Source organism: Mixophyes fleayi, chromosome 4 (genome assembly GCF_038048845.1).
Source record: "Mixophyes fleayi isolate aMixFle1 chromosome 4, aMixFle1.hap1, whole genome shotgun sequence".
In the NCBI taxonomy this organism is placed as follows: Eukaryota; Metazoa; Chordata; class Amphibia; order Anura; family Limnodynastidae; genus Mixophyes; species Mixophyes fleayi.
Window position 1 is genome coordinate 8,172,720 of NC_134405.1, and position 15,578 is coordinate 8,188,297.

General features: G+C 34.5%; 1 pseudogene; it reads left to right on the forward strand.

The window, feature by feature from the left end:
• The window catches only part of LOC142149624 (uncharacterized), a 168,859-nt pseudogene extending 155,793 nt beyond the window's left edge, over positions 1-13,066 (forward strand).
• The last annotated feature ends 2,512 nt before the right edge of the window (positions 13,067-15,578 follow it).

The window sequence follows — 15,578 nt, forward strand, 5'->3', positions numbered from 1 at the left end:
TTGCATTGTTTATCCTACAGTACTTTGAATTATCATTATTAAGTATTGTATAGCAATATGAAGCTGGGTTAACATGTCTTGAACTTTAAATATCCTGATAATACACTGTACATTATATGTATCTACTTTCCCACATGGTTGCAGTGTAGTTGAGATATTAATGAACCATTATAAATATTAATGTACATTTATATTATCTTCAAAAAGAAAAAAAGATGCACAAACAGGCTACCCAAATTATATACCACATATCCAATTAATAAGTTAACAAATTATGTTTATTAGCATCCAACATACAAAATTAAAATAAAAAATAGAAAAAGAACCCAATTGCCTTTTATTCATAAAATAAAATAAATGGGTTAATATTTCTCTTGGTGCACACAGCAGAGTATACACATTCATTAGTATCTCCACGAATTGTGTAAATAATTATTTGTCACAGATATATCCTATTCAAAGGAAAAGTCACTCCAAGTGCTAATTGCAGGTATTATTCTATTAGACTACTAGGGAAAACATAACATCCCTCTTATAACTCAGAGGCATAGATGGTGTTATCCAGATCGCTGCTTTCGGGGCAAATAAGATCAATGTTTTACTTAGTATACAGCAATTAGTATATTCAGCCTCCCGAAGTGCTTCATAATTCAGTCTCCCCAGCACCACATAAAACACAGCTCCCCATCTGTTACCTTATCACGGCTCAGTGTATTTGCTGTGTATGATTAGCAACGTCGGGACCCAGGTCTCTCTTTTACCAAATTCAATAAGGACATATGTGACCATTCAGGCTACACTTTTCTGGTCAAACAAATCATTCCTTTTGCGTGTTTCCCTGCATAATCACACTGCAGTTTCTTCAGATATGTGGAATTGACAGTTGAACCAAATTTTAACTTAGAGCAGACCAATTATGGCTTTTTTTTTATCACAGATAACATGTGATACAATCAATTAATTTCCACTAGTATGATATCAAACAGCATGGCAGAAATATTACATATATCATAAAAAAAATAAAACAATAAAAAAATGCTTTATTGTTTTATGATATATATATAGTATAACTGATTTTAATTGGCCTTGAAAGCTGAATGATACCATCTATGCTTCTGATATGTAAGAGGGATATTATTTACTCCCTAACAGTCTAACAGAAGAATACCTGCAATTAGCACTTGAAGTGAAGTTTCCTTTGTATAGGATATATCCGTGATTAGAAACTTTTACACAATTCATGAAAATATTAATGAATGAGAAAAATTCATTGTGTGTACCACTGGAATTATTAACCTTCTTATTTTATTTTATAATTAAAAGGCAGTTGGGTGCTTTTATCTATTTTTTATTTAATTAGGTGGATTTTACTTTAATATTGTATTTTTGGATGTTAATAAAACATTTATTTTTAAATGATTATTTGGATGAAATGTATATTTTTTGGGGAGCCTGTTTTCAATTATTTTTTTTCTTTTTGAAGTTTTGGGTGTTTTAATTTTTGCACAGTAATTTATTATTGGAGCAGCAAATCCCTTCCCAAATAATTAAGAAATTGAAATAAAAACAAAAAATTAAGGAATTAATATTCCATTAAGATCAATTTGATCTGAGTATTTTTAAGTGTTTTAATCATATGAAGTAAGGGTTTTCGGTCTTTGTGCAAATTTGTTGCACAATTGTTTAGGATTAAGGCCCAAAGAGTTTCCTGAGCCAATTTATATAAAATGCACTCAGTGGCCACTTTTTTAGGTATACCTTTCTAGTAATGGAACAGACCAACCTTTAAGTTGCTGCCACATGATTTTCTACCTCATTTTGAACACTTTTAATTCAGTGGTGCACTTATTGTGAATTTTGTTCACAGGAGCACCACCTACAACAAATATGTAAGTTACTTAATTTAATAATGAGAAGGTGGTGAGTACTTCATCACATGTGCGGATAATTCACAGGTTTTTGTTTTGCGTAGGTGTGCAGATAAGCCATCACAGTTTTGTTTTAAGTATTTATGTTTGTTTGACAAAGTACACAAAAATAAAAACAATGGTCAATGACTGGGTCATGTTTGTTAGTGTACAAAATATTGTTGTGTTCCTTACACAATATAACACTACTACTGTTAAAATGCATTCATTAATGTCATTGGCTTCTTACTATAAGTATGCTTTTTTTCTTACAGGTGAATTAATGAGCAGGATCACTCTAAAAACAGACGTTTTGGAAAGCACCCTGTACTCTAAACATCTGCGTGTTCCAAAAAGATACCCTCATCTACAAGTCATATACACTACAGACATAAGTTCTTTATAAACTCTTCCGGATTCACACATTTTTGAACAGAAGAAACCATCTACAAATAAGTTGCAAAGCAATAATACGCTAAAAGCCCTATCTCTGCTCTGAATGTCACAAAAGTTTTGCTTATAAATCACAACTGATCATACATCAGAGGACTCACACAAAAATGAAACCATTTAAATGCTCTGAATGCTACAAGTGTTTTACCACAAAGTCAAATCTTATTGCACATTACAGGATTCACACAGGAGTGAAACCATTTAAATGCTCTGAATGTACCAGGTGCTTTACAGATAATTCAACTCTTGTTGTACATAAGAGGATTCACACAGGGGAGAAACCATTTAAATGCTCTGAATGTAGCAAGTGCTTTACAAATAATTCAACTCTTGTTGCACATAAGAGGATTCACACAGGGGAGAAACCATTTAAATGCTCTGAATGTAGCAAGCATTTTACCAAAAGCTCACATCTTCTTTTACACCAGAGGATTCACACAGGAGAGAAACCATTTAAATGCTCTGAATGTAGCAAGTGTTTTACCCAAAAGTCACATCTTCTTAGTCATCACAGGATTCACACAGAAGAGAAACCATTTAAATGCTCTGAATGTAGCAAGCGTTTTACAACTAATTCAAATCTTGTTGTACATAAGAGGATTCACGCAGTAGAGAAACAATTTAAATGCTCTGAATGTAGCAAGTGCTTTACAAATAATTCAACTCTTGTTGCACATAAGAGGATTCACACAGGGGAGAAACCATTTAAATGCTCTGAATGTAGCAAGTGCTTTACAAATAATTCAACTCTTGTTGTACATACGAGGATTCACACAGGAGAGAAACCATTTAAATGCTCTGAATGTAGCAAGTGTTTTACAGAGAATGCAGTTCTTGTTGCACATAAGAGGATTCACACAGGGGAGAAACCATTTAAATGCTCTGAATGTAGCAAGTTTTTTACCCAAAACTCACATCTCCTTAGACATCACAGGATTCACACAAGAGAGAAACCATTTAAATGCTCTGAATGAAGCAAGTGTTTTACCAAAAATTCAGATGTTATAGACATGGTAGGAGTCACACAGGAGAGAAACCAATTCAATAATCTGAATGTAGCAAGTATTTTGCAAAGAAATCAAATTTTTGCACATCAGAGGATTCACAAAGGAGAGAAACTATTTAAATGCTCTGAATGTAACAAATGTTTTACCCAAATGTCATCTCTTGAAAAACATTGGAAGATTCACACAGGAGAGAAATTATTTGAATGCTCTGAATGTGGAAAGTGTTTTACTCATAATTCATATTTTGTTGTACATCAGAGGATTCACACAGGAGAGAAAACATTTAAATGGTCTTAATGCAGCAAGTGTTAAATTGAAAGGAAATCACTTGTCACTCAACAAAAGATTCATGCGCAGGAGTCACCCTGAGGTACTGAGTGTAGCATATGTTTCATAAACAAATTATCTGGTTGTATCATCATAATATGCATATAAGGGATATGCAGCTTTAATTGTTTTCAATCTGACAAGTGTTTTATATAACATCAAGGCCATTTTAATGTCAGAGAAGACTATAATGGTCTGGCAAGGGGACTTGGGGGCATTTTCCATCTGGAATGGTCTAACTGTAATGTTCTAGGGCAGCACTACACAATCACACAATGACAATGGGGCAGCCCTTCCTGAGCTCTGTAATATACAGCTGCTCTGCTCATGCAGGTAAAGGAACTAGTAGAATAAAGAACATTCTATCCAGAAGAGAGTTCCAGTAGCTCTTCTCAGTACTGGGATTCCTTCTATGACAGGCAGAGCTATGACTACCAAACATATCTAAACTAACACTGCACACTGCCCTGTTCCACAATACATGTGCACCTATTGGTCTCTGTTACATCTCCTTATTATTACCCTCATACCTTTCTATTGCTGTCTTGGTTGCTGTATCCCATAACAACCAATCAGATCATCTCCTTTGTTGTTTTGATGATACTAGAGTGCTAATAGCTGATATCTGGTTGCTATGGGTTATAGCAAATCCTTGTTCTTCACACCATGTTATTAAATAAGCCTCAAAGAGGAGACAATGCTTCCTAGTCTACTTGTAAAGGTCCTTCATATGTATTTCTTAGAGATGCAGATCATACAGCGCTGACCTGCATATAGACGGAAGAACAATACTAACACAATATCTGTAATTACCATTATATTACTGGCGGCTGTTTCTATAACACTTGATGTTGAATAAAAACAGATCATGATACATGTGGAATTTTTGTTTTTGATTATGGAACTAACATCTTTTTTCAGTATTAATGAATATTGTGCACTCTGCTACATATTAGAAGATGGAACCAGAGGTGATATTTAAGGGGTTGTGTGATGCTGACAATATGAGAACCAATAATAAATACACTGCAAAGACCAGTTATCCTTATTAACATAGAGCAAATGTATTAGAGGGATGTAGCAGAAATGTCTTCAATGAAATTGAAGAAGTTTTGGAATGTAAAATGTCTAAATCATAATGTCGACCAAAATAATGTCAACACGGTAATAATGTCTACACATTATAAATTTCAACATCTAAAATGTGGACACATAATATTGCTGATACGTTTATAATGTCTACACTCTTGTAATGTCGACATAACTAATATCTACACATACATAATGTCGCCCTGTGAAATTTTGACACATAACATATCCAACAGATTTACAATGTCGACATTATATAGTTAAATTGTCAACATCATATAGGAAAATGTACAAGATATTTGGCAAATTATAATTCATTGTATAGCAGACGCATGCAGTCATGTATGTTTATTGTCAGTCATATTTTCTGTATTATCTTAATGATGTGTTGTCCTGTCATTTTATTGACAAAATTGAAATCATTCTTACCCTTCTATTATAGAAATGAATGTACTAAATCTATGTGACTGTTATATGTCGCAAAAAAAATTAACTCAACCATTTATTTCCTTAAAAATGCCACGACCATGTCTATCCTTATAACTGTAAAGTTGATGACAACCAAAGTACACTTTATTGACTTTAGTTTAGTATATATAATAAAGGTAATAAATAGGACGGCCTGCAAATAATTTAAAGTTTTTTAACTTATGGAAACTGCAATTCATTACAGCTCATGCTCATACAGTCATGTCTGCTCATTGTCAGCCATCTTCTTAATGATCATGTGTTGTCATGGCATCTTATGTGAAAAAATTAAAATCACTCTAAATCTGTTGTTGAATAAATGGATGAAGCAAATGTTTGCAACTGTGATATGTCGCAAAAAAAAAACATAATTTAGCGCAAATATTTAATTCCTCAAAAAATCCTATGCCTATACTAATTAATGTAAAGTAATTAACAACCAAATAATACTGTATTGACTTTAGTTTAGTACATCTATTAAAGATTTCTAACTCATATGACATGTAAAGGATTTAAAGTTTTATTATCTGGACTAACAGCAATTAAACACAGTACACCCCATAGTTCTTTTTTTTGTAATTATGATTATTTTCCAGTCTGCCATTAGCATGTGCAGTACAGTACAGAAGACAGGACATAGATATAACAGGGACATACAAGGTAGACAAAATACATGCAGACATGAAAATAAAGGGTATAGAATTATAGAAATTCCATAAGTGGGGCTCAACACGGGAGAAGTCTTGTAGGTGGGAGTGAGAGGTGGTTTAAATAAAGGCAAGTAATTTGAACTGGATTCTGGAGGACACAGGGATCCAATGTAGAGATGGAAAGTGGTGCAGCAGATGTGGATCGGTGAGAGAGGAAGATCGGTCTTGTAGCAGCAGCCCTCTATTTATTACATTCTACAAATTGATAGCTAGAATCTGAGTGGTTGCTATGGGCAACATCTCACTTTTTAAATCTGACGGAAACTCTCAGCTTGATAAATTTTCGCCTTAGACTTTGCAGTTAGTAGATCAATAATCACTATTGTAAGAGCTGTTACAGTGGAATCTTGGGAGTAGAAAACTGACTGCTGAGAGTCAAGAATGGAGTAAGAGGAGAGAAGGTGAGATAGGGGTTTGTACACTAATAGCTCAAGTAGTTTGGAGACAAATGGGAGGAGAGAAATAGGGCAGTAGTTGGAGATGGAGACTGTATCATCAGAGACTATATGTGGTAGCTGGAACTTTATTGTCTAGGGCTGAAGTAAGTATTTTGCTGTAGAAATAGGCAGCCTGATTAGGGCAGGACAATGCAACCATAGGAGAAAATAGTTGTTTTAATATCAATAAGAAGTTGATTGGGTTAACAGTACTTAGGTGTCAGTGTATATGTGTGGATTTGGGTGCAGGGGGCGGCATGAGGTGAACTGTAAATGATGACTCTGATTAGAATTTATTTCACCTTTTTCCATTTTTTTATTCCTAGATAGATCAGGTAGTTTTGTTTTAATTAACCCTTTCACGCCCACATATCACACATGCTTAGATAGGTCTTGGTCTGACGTTTAATATTACGCTTCCATGAAAATCTATATTTTTAAAAATATGTCAGGAGGAAGTGCTGGTCTGGGTCATACAGGGTTATGAATGTTTTGCTGTCATAGGATTGGACGACTACAGTGCAGTATGGTGACCACGATTATTAGACAGAAGCGGATCCTTTATATCCATGTGCCGGGGATCCCAATAAATAATGTTTGGCTGTACCCCATAGAGGGAATATTGATCTGCATCCATCATCGTGTTATCTCTAAATCTATCACCGGGAGGTGAAGTGTATCAGCTAGAGGTGGTAAAGTCTACAATAAATGTTACTACTAAGATGGTTAGTATCCAGTAACCTTACAGTGCTCGGATGCTCTTGCTGGTCACATCCAGGTCATATATAATCCTGCTGCAGATTTGCAGTCATCGCTTTGTACGTATAGAGATGTATCCACTTTTATGTCCTGCATCTGATAGTGCTTCCAGCATCACAAGGGGTCCTGCAGGAGAGGGGACTGGGGGGAGGAGAGTAAAACCAGAATTGGTCCCCGCTTGTACCACGTAACATCCACATGAAGAGACATTGATTTGTTCATCCCCCTCTATCTCCTCTGCATGTGCCAGCTGCTTGAGCATTGTAACCAGCCTGCCTTACTTTCTCTTCTTTCTCTGCCAATATGTCAGTGTGTAGTGCTCTCTAGGGCATTAGTATTATGTCCTATGACATTGTAACCAGCCTGCCTCACTTTCTCTTCTTTCTTTGCCAATATGTCAGTGTGTAGTGCTCTCTAGGGCATTAGTATTATGTCCTATGACATTGTAAACAGCCTGCCTTACTTTCTCTTCTTTCTCCACCAATATGTCAGTGTGTAGTGCTCTCTAGGGCATTAGTATTATGTCCTATGACATTGTAACCAGCCTGCCTTACTTTCTCTTCTTTCTCTGCTAATATGTCAGTGTGTAGTGCTCTCTAGGGCATTAGTATTATGTCCTATGACATTGTAACCAGCCTGCCTTACTTTCTCTTCTTTCTCTGCCAATATGTCAGTGTGTAGTGCTCTCTAGGGCATTAGTATTATGTCCTATGACATTGTAACCAGCCTGCCTTACTTTCTCTTCTTTCTCTGCCAATATGTCAGTGTGTAGTGCTCTCTAGGGCATTAGTATTATGTCCTATGACATTGTAACCAGTGAGCTTATAAGAGTGAGATATTTATTTCCTTACTTCTACTATGTTACTGCTGAGTCAACAGAGATTGATTGTAAACTGTATGTGAGAGTTCAGGGAGAATGATCCCTGTATATTATGTCTATGCTATAGTCCTGCTCCTTATGTACTGTGATTTTTGTACTTCAGTTAAATGATGATAAACGTGCTGTGACAGCACCTTTTACTACAACACAGTTACAAGTTATAGCAAAACCTGTTTTGGAAGCATAGATTAGATCAGCAGAAAAGAAGACCTGTATGTTCATAATATGAATAAAACCAACACTCCATGAGAACAACACATGAAGCCAGTATCTCATGTCAGAGGAGTCACATGTGGTTAATACGGAGTTCCCATGTTCCAGGATACCTAGCAGAGTACAATATACAATACTATAATGTGACATGGTACTGCTGGTATATGTGCTGTGACAGTATACAATGTGATAATCCTCTATAGGTGTCCCATAACCACTTACAGCTGGGACCTGGGAATGCTGTATGCTTTCTAAATAAATATTTCTATGATATCTTATTGTATCCCATGAAAGATCTTTATCTAATATTTACCTCACCCTATCTGTCGGGCAGATAAATGTAATGTACTTTATGTGTTTCCCTGGTGTACTTTAGTTGTGTTAGTGTAATAGTTTGCCAAGCGAAGCCAACACTGTAATTACTGAATGACGCTGCAGTAATCCCTGAACGTTATATTGACAGCTGTCACTCACACATGTCTGAGATGTGACATGTGTCTTTTATGGCAATTTCCTATTCCCTTAGTACACGCCTGCAAATGCATTAAATATTAATTTCACTGTCTTTCAATGAGAACCAAATCATTTTCCCTGTGAGATTGAGAGCTCGGACCGTGTTACTATAAATACCTGTAATATTTAAATTCATTGATGTATAATAATGAGTTAGCACCATTAAATGTATCTCAGCCTAGGTTATCATTTAGGGTAACATTTATAAAATCTATCCAAACAGCTGCACAAACAATCAATATCTAAATTGAGCTCTACACGAAATAAAAAAACAAGCTCAATAGAGATGAAAACTGAGATGATACGTATGGAATAATAACTATAAAAATAATAAATATTGGGAATTATCATAATAAAATTGCATAATATTATGAACACTACAGATATTGACTCCATGGGGTAATTAATATGAAGATGATGGCCTATTAATCAGATGATAATCTGAAAATGTGTTTTATATATTCTAATATTCCTATAAATTCTCAGAAAATTCCACTAAATAGTGGTGTATATTAGTGTGTGTTCAAACTACATCCCTTCAGATGTCCAATATATAATTATGTAGTAGTCCCTAATGTATCACTTCAATCTGTTGTAGTTACCAAGTTATATCATCAAGTTATATAATTCCATATTATTTGTACTACTGCAGCCATCTCTGATTTTGCAAACACAATTTGCATTGGAAATCACAGGAGCACTTTTCACTTGTTAATGTTATAGTTTGCTGCTCTGGTTACTGTGACAAATCATGTGGATTAAATTTGTTATACAATAGAGATTTATACATTAGATGTAGATACCAGAGTGCCTCATTATTTATCAAATTACATTCTTAAGTGAACTTATTGTCTATTTTGTTCATGGGAACATCACCTACAGTTAAATATGTAAAGTGCTTCATTAATAGTGAGTAGATGAGAAGTCCATTATCTCCTGTACATATATACAGCTTTGTGCTGGAACATGTCTTTTTGTTCACACTCTCTGCCTAGATAATAGATGGATAATAAACAAAAGGTCCATTTGTTGACATAACAGGATGTCAGAGTCTGTCATGATCTAATTAAAATGCAAGATTTTACCAGGTGTCAAGGTCTAATTAGAATTTTCCTTCATAGTATTTGTCCTAAGGAATGTTTATACCTCATTTACATGTCAATGAGATTTACATGAGAGACCTGGAGACAAACAGTCTGAGAACCTTCTGGGCAACCTGGGAACTACTGAAGAGAGATGGGGAGGAATGACTATAAATAGACAGTATCAGCCCAGTGTTAGTGAGTTGGTGGCTGGAGAGCTGGAAGGATGGAACAGTAAGAATGATCAGGAGGGAAAGAGATAGAAGGAGAAATCTTCAGAGTAAGGTAAGTGTATTACACATAACAAGATACATAAACAATATTTTGTGTATATTATTTTGCAAATATTGTAGTGTTATACATGTGTTATGCGTTTTTACCTTAAGTATGTTTATATAGTTAGTTCTGCAACATAACAGAATTATATTTTTTTCATTACACTAATTTGCACTGTATATCCTGCACTTTTAATTATCATTAGTAAATATTGTATAGCAAAATGAAGCTGGGTTAACTTGTCTTGAACTTTAAATATCCTGAAAATACACTGTACATTATATGTATCTACTTTCCCACATGGTTGCAAAGTAGTTAGATATTCATGAACCATTATAAATATCAATGTACATTTATATTATCTTCAAAAAGAAAAAAAAAAAGCACAAACAGGTTCCCTAAGTTATATACCACACATCCAGTTAATAATTACAAATTATTTATTACCATCCAACATACAAAATTAAAATAAAATCCACCTAAATAAATAAAAAATAGAAAAATAACCCAATTGTCTCTTAATTGTAAAATAAAATAAATGGTTATTATTATTATTATTATTATTAGGATAAAGGGGTGTCCCTTTGAGACATGTCCCAGATGTGCGTCCTTACAGTGCAGTAAAACAAATCTGTGTATTATGTCTTATTTTTATCAGTGAATCATATTGATATCAGAGTTACTGCTGATATGTAGAACAGGTCTTTCTGCTCACACCCTCTGCCTACACAATAGACAAATCCTAAATAAAGGTCCATTTGTTGACATAACAGGATGTCAGAGACTGTGCTGATCTAATTAGAATTCAAGATTTTACCACCTGCCAAGGTGTAATTAGAATTTTCCTTTGTATTCAGTGACCTTAGGAATGTTTATACGTCATTTACAAGTCAATGTGATTGACATGCGAGACCTGGAGACAAACAGTCTGAGAACCTTTTAGTTTTCCCGGGAACTATTGAAGAGAGATGGGGAGGAATGACTATAAATAGGCAGTATCAGCCCAGTGTTAGTGAGTTGGTGGCTGGAGAGCTGGAAGGATGGAACAGTAAGAATGATCAGGAGGGAAAGAGATAGAAGGAGAAATCTTCAGAGTAAGGTAATTATATTATACATAAGAATATACTGATATATACACAAATATTTTGAGATATTATTTTGTAGATATTGTATTGTTATAAATGTGTTCTACCATAATCTCAAAGAAAAAAATGTGTTGTACAAATAAGGTTATGGTCCAAAAAGTTTCATGAGCCATCAGTTGAATACATGATATTGAATATAGTGTGGCAATAATTCTGTCATTAAAAAATATATAAATAAATGCAAACAATCACACAAAAAAAAGAGTAAAACATAGTGTTTCACTATGATATTCTCTATTATTTTTACGAGCAAAACTGAGCTTTATGAAGAGATTTTTTAGCCAAATATTTGAAGAAGACAACAGATATCGCAATCTTATATCTAATTTCCTGTGATACGGATATTGATTAGAGCACATCATTGTTTTTTTAAATTTGTTTGATAACACTACACTGTTTGGTGCTTTTTCTTGTGTGATACTTTATAGATACATACCTGGAACAGGTGTCCAAGGAAAGAGCAACCTCCTGTATGGTGTTAATTTATTTGATTGTTATTTGTTTACCACTTAATATTCAGTAATCACTTAGTGCCATAATTTTATTCATGTGAAGATATATAAATATGTACTTAGTGGATACTTTATTAGATACCTCTAGTACTGGACAGGACCCCCATTTAGGTGCTGCCACATGATTTACTGATTATATATTTACATGACTCCAGAGTTCCTCATTTTTAACACTTTGGGCTAGATTTACTAAGCTGCGGGTTTGAAAAAGTGGGGATGTTGCCTATAGCAACCAATCAGATCTCAGCTTTCATTTATTTAGTACTATCTACAAAATGACAGCTAGAATCTGATTGGTTGCTATAGGCAACATCCCCACTTTTTCAAACCCGCAGCTTAGTAAATCTAGCCCTTTATCTGCCTTAGTGTACTTGTGAAATTTATTCAAAGGAGTAACACTTACATCTAATTATGTAAGATGCTTAATTAATAGTGAGTCTGTGGTAATAACATTATCTCCTGTATGGATATATCACAACTTTTTTGCCTTGTTTGAGTGTATAGATAGGCCTTTACAGTTTTCAATTAAGTATGTATGTTTCTGTATCGATGTACACAAAATAAAAACAATGGTCAATGTCTGTTTCATAGTTGTTAATGTATAAAATAGTTTTTGTATTCCTTATCTAATATAACACTGCCGTTGTTAAAGCATTTTCATTAATGTATCATTAATTGTATAATTAATTTTGCTTACAGATGAATTAATGAGCAGGATTCCCATTAATAACAGAAGACATCTTGAAAATTTCCTTGTTCTGTGAGCATCTGAGTGTTCCAAAAAAACTCACATACAAGTCAGACATACTAGTGATCAATACTTCTGTATAGCAGCTAACTTCATTTTTGAATTGGAGAAACTTTCGACAACTAGTTTGTTGTCAAACACATGATGAATATAGAAGGAGAGAAGCCCTATTTGTGCTCTGAATGTGACAAAATATTTTCATGTAAATCAAAACTAATTAAACATCAGAGGATTCACACAGAAGAGAAACCATTTAAATGTTCTGAATGTAGCAAATGTTTTACACAGAAATCTGATCTTTTTGTACATCAGAGGATTCACACAGGAGAGAAACCATTTAAATGCTCTGAATGTAGCAAGTGTTTTACCCATTTGGAAAATCTTGTTTTACATCAGAGGATTCACACAGGAGAGAAACCATATAAATGCTCTGAATGTAGCAAATGTTTTACCCGAACGTCATCTCTTGAAAAACATTGGAAGATTCACACAGGAGAGAAGCCATTTAAATACTCTGACTGTAGCAAGTTGTTAAAGTGAAATTGTATGATTATTGATTTAATATCTATCATGTGCTAAGCTTTAGGAGCTAATATGTTAGTAAAGCGAAGCGTTCTGCACAGAGCAGCACAAGAGTATTGGCAGAAAACCTGGAAAGAGATAATGCATAAAGAAGATAGAATTGTTTGAACTTTGTTGGAAAACTGCAATATATATAATTGTTGATTGACTTTCTTTCATAATTTACTGTCTTATAATTGGTTGTTCAGCATCTATACCCCTAGACTTACATGTATAAAAATAGACACTGAAGCGGTCACAAATTGTAACAGAATAAAAGCTGCTCAGCCTTATATCATACAGGTGTTGAGTATTTTCTGTTCACCAGTCGACTGAAAACAAAGAAAGATCTGACTGACATTGAAGGTGATTGATAGAAGTATCGGTGAACCCCGATAGAAAGCGTCAGTGGTATGATACACTACTAGGGGGCACTGGAACGGGAATGGGGGTATTGAATTCAATTGACATAGAAACCATCAGTAGCAAGATGAGCAATGCAGGTCACCAGTTGGATAAAATAGTACATATGCAGGCTGATTGGATGCCCACTCTTTATACACCCATACAGCAACATTTAAGAGTAACTCAAGAATTGCTTCAGATTTTCAACCAGTCACAAATTACACAGGTTAAATTGGACAGAAACATTACTAAAATCTTTGACTGGACAGTGTGCAATATGCAGGTAATAGCACAGGTAATGCAGAAACAAGTCACCCAAACCCAATTCCTTGGTAAACATGAAGAATTCTATAGGTCACTATTTAACTTGACCAACACGCTCTGGTTTGAGATGAGCACAACAAAGGTAGAATGTTCAGAACAAGCCTGCACAGGGGTACTAGAGGTGTTTAATGTTACGCAAGAAAAGACAGTTTGTAAATTTATGATATTACCAGTACCCCTGTACACACCATCTGGGGGTACCCAGCTATGGACACCCACTATGAAAGGATCCTACATAGAATTAGAATCAAATCAGACTCATGATACCTCATAATGTACAAAAACTAACAGAGGTATAGTGTGCAATAAACACTCGCCTATATATGAGCCCTGTCAACTGCAACACCCCACCAGTGCGTGTAAATGGACCTTACATGACCCCAGTAAGGATATGTACATCGAGATAGCACCACAAGTAGTCTGTATAATAAGTACAATGAAAGAAGGCTTACAGGCCATAGGTAAGCACCCACCATTCTCCGGATGTCTATATAATGTTACAATCTTTAAGTGGAAAAATCAGTGGAAATTAAGTGGAAAACATATATTTTTACCAGATACCGAAACACAGGTAACATTGAAAGGGGAGGAATACAAACTTAAAGATAGGAATGTATCATTTAACCTACAGCTTCTTATTATTTCAAATTAACAATACTCAACTATTAGATAAACACCTAAAAGAGGTAAATTATTTTACTCATCATGCAAAAATGACTACAATAATAGAGGCAGGTGAACTAGTACATTTAACCTCGGAATTGAAAGATGGATTATCGCATCATTGGTGGGACATATTTGTTAATGGATCTTATTCCATGAAAAAAGCTATGAATATCTTGATTCACCCATTGTTACTAATTCTTTTTGTACTAACTATAATGATTATATGGAACTGCTACTTAACATGTAATACAAGAAAGCTTTTGAATAGATATCAGCAAAGTATTCCCCTCTATGCACCTAGATAAAACATTAAATAGGGAAAGAAAAGTTATGGTGATAAAGTACCAGAGATGTGTGCTGAATGAATTCTTGTTCTACCTATATGGGGTCCTTATGATACCATATGATGTAAATGTAGGTACTAACTGTCTTCTGCTGAGTATCACCATGACTGATAGGTAGAAGTTAATTGTTAATATTTAATCAAAGAGGGGAGTGTTAGAGTGAAATTGTATGATTATTGATTTAATATCTATCATGTACTAAGCTTTAGAAGCTAATATGTTATGCTATAACTTTAAGAGAAATTAGCAGATATTATGTTCAGTTTAAAAGACAAATTATTCAAGGTTATGAAACTACATAGCAGGATGTTCTCATGAACAGAAACAGACCAAGGACACGCAGTAAAGCGAAACGTTCTTCACAGAGCAGCACAAGAGTATTGGCAGAAAACCTGGAAAGAGATAATGCATAAAGAAGATAGAATTGTTTGAACTTTGTTGGAAAACTGCAATATATATAATTGTTGATTGACTTTCTTTCATAATTTACTGTCTTATAATTGGTTGTTCAGCATCTATACCCCTAGACTTACATGTATAAAAATAGACGCTGAAGCGGTCTCAATTTGTAACAGAATAAAAGTTGCTCAGCATTATATCATACAGGTGTTGGGTATTTTCTGTTCACCAGTCGACTAAAAACAAAGAAAGATCTGACTGACATTGAAGGTGATTGATAGAAGTATCGGTGAACCCTGATACCCCAACAAAGTATTTTACCCACAAGCCAGCTCTTGTACAATATCAGAGAA